General features: G+C 35.0%; 1 non-coding gene across 1 annotated transcript; it reads left to right on the top strand.

Moving 5' to 3' along the window:
• The first annotated feature begins 1,382 nt into the window (after positions 1–1,382).
• On the top strand, positions 1,383–1,489 carry LOC136221246 (small nucleolar RNA R71). Its single transcript, XR_010685023.1, has one exon. It is a non-coding gene; the product is annotated as a small nucleolar RNA R71 (small nucleolar RNA).
• Positions 1,490–2,157: the final 668 nt, after the last annotated feature.

Genomic DNA, 2,157 nt, shown 5'->3' with positions numbered 1-2,157 from the left:
TTGTCAACTTTAACTAAAACGTCCTCAATTATACCATATGGTCTTTTAGTGGTTTGATCTGCTAATTGCAAAACCATATTGGTACGTTTAATATCTTCTTCTAAACCTAACTTATTAAAAATAGACAATGGCATTAAGTTTATACTTGCTCCTAAATCACAAAGACAACTTGGGAATTCAATATCTCCCAACTTACACGGAATGGTGAAACATCCTGGATCTTTGAGTTTAGTAGGCAAATTACTTGACACAATTGAACTACAATCCTCGGTTAGCGAAATGGATGAAATTCCTTCCCAACTGATTTTCTTTGAAATTAAATCTTTGAGGAATTTACCGTAATTGGGAATTTGTGTAATTGCATCCATAAACGTTAAATTAATATGCAAATTTTTAAGTTTGTCTAAAAATGTTAAAAGTTGTTTATCGTAGTCATTGTTGCGGACTTTGTGTGGAAAAGGTGGTTTGGGTACAAAAGTTTTTGTACTAGAGTCAATTGGTGCATTTTTTTGATTTAACATATCTTCTTTGGGTTTCGGTAAATCAGTTCCAGGTAAAGTCCAATTTCCGGGCATTTCCGGGCCTAAGTAATTTTTCCCTGAACGAAGAGTGATAGCCTTAACATGCTCTTTCGGATTTTCTTCCGTATGGCTTGGAAGACTTCCCTCTTTGCGGGATGGAATTGATTTAGCGAGTTGTCCAATTTGAATCTCCAAATTATGGATGCTAGATGATTGGTTTTTAATAAGCTGATCGAATTTATTTTCGATCCGTTTAAAACCATCGTCGTGATTACTTATTTTTCCACTCATATCATCAATAAATTTGTCGATCTTGGAAGATAAAGTGCTAATCGTATCTCTTGATTGATTTTGATAATTATTGGTACGATTTTGATTAGCATTTGTATTATTATTATTATCTCTCTAGTTAAAGTTAGGATGATTTCTCATCCAGGATTATAAGTATTGGAATAAGGGTTATTAGTTTGGTTTTTCCCTTGGACAAAATTTACCTGTTCGATCTCGCTCATACCTTCATAATCCACATCTGTTTGGATTGTATTACCATTAGGATCGCATGGTGCCATAAACCTATCTATTTTGTGCGATAAGGCAGAAAATTGGGCTTGTAACATCGCAACTGGATCAAGATTCACTATACCTTTAACTGATGATGTAGTTGAGGATGATGGTTTCGCCACTGGTATATGTCCGCGTTCTGCAGGCCACATACTGTTGTTGATTGCCATTTCCTCCAAAAGTTCTCTTGCTTGGGCTGATGTTTTCTTCATGAATAACCCTCCTGACATTGCATCTAATGAACCTCTAGTTGTAGGATTTAATCCATTATAAAATGTTTGCATTAAAAGCTCAACGGGCAATTGGTGGTGTGGGCATAAACGTTGAAGTTCTTTAAAACGTTCCCAATCCTCATAAAGAGTTTCATTGTCATTTTGAGAAAAAGATGTTAACTCTTTTATGACTCTTGCGGTTTTTGCTAAAGGAAAATATTTTGATAAAAATGCTTGGGCTAATTGTTCCCAAGTTTCAAATGTTGCGGCTGGCATAGAAGTTAACCATTCTTTGGCTCTATCCTTCAAAGTAAAAGGAAAAAGGCGAAGTTTGATTGCGTCGGCAGTCACATCTGTTATTTTAAAAGTGTCACAAATTTCTAAGAAATTTGTCAAATGGGTGTTAGGGTTTTCGTTAGGCAACCGTAAAATGTTACACTATTTTGCAACATATTAAGCAATTCTGGCTTAATTTCAAATTGGTTTGCATTTATTTAGGGTCTAACTATGCTGTCGGTAACACCGGCCACTCCTGGCCTAGCGTAATCCATAAGTGTAGCCATAGTTTCTAGCTCGGTATCTCTAGTTTTTAATGGAGTTTTGTTTTTGTTTTTCTTGTTCTTTTTAAGGGTTCTTTCAATTTCTGGGTCTAATAGGTTTGGTGGCATGCCCGAACTTCGAGAACTGCGCATGAACTTGAAATCTTGCACGAACCGAAACTACCTTCAAAACAGAATTTGAAAAATAAATATGTTAGTAATTTGAAATAGATAAAATATAAAAGTTTGAATAAGTATGTGTAAACCTAGATTCGAAATAAAACACGAAAAATCTAAATTTTTGTCAAAAATTTTGGCGTTCCC

This window comes from Euphorbia lathyris, chromosome 2 (genome assembly GCF_963576675.1).
Source record: "Euphorbia lathyris chromosome 2, ddEupLath1.1, whole genome shotgun sequence".
In the NCBI taxonomy this organism is placed as follows: Eukaryota; Viridiplantae; Streptophyta; class Magnoliopsida; order Malpighiales; family Euphorbiaceae; genus Euphorbia; species Euphorbia lathyris.
Note: the sequence above shows the minus strand (reverse complement) of the source record. Positions and strands in the feature narration are given on the sequence as shown.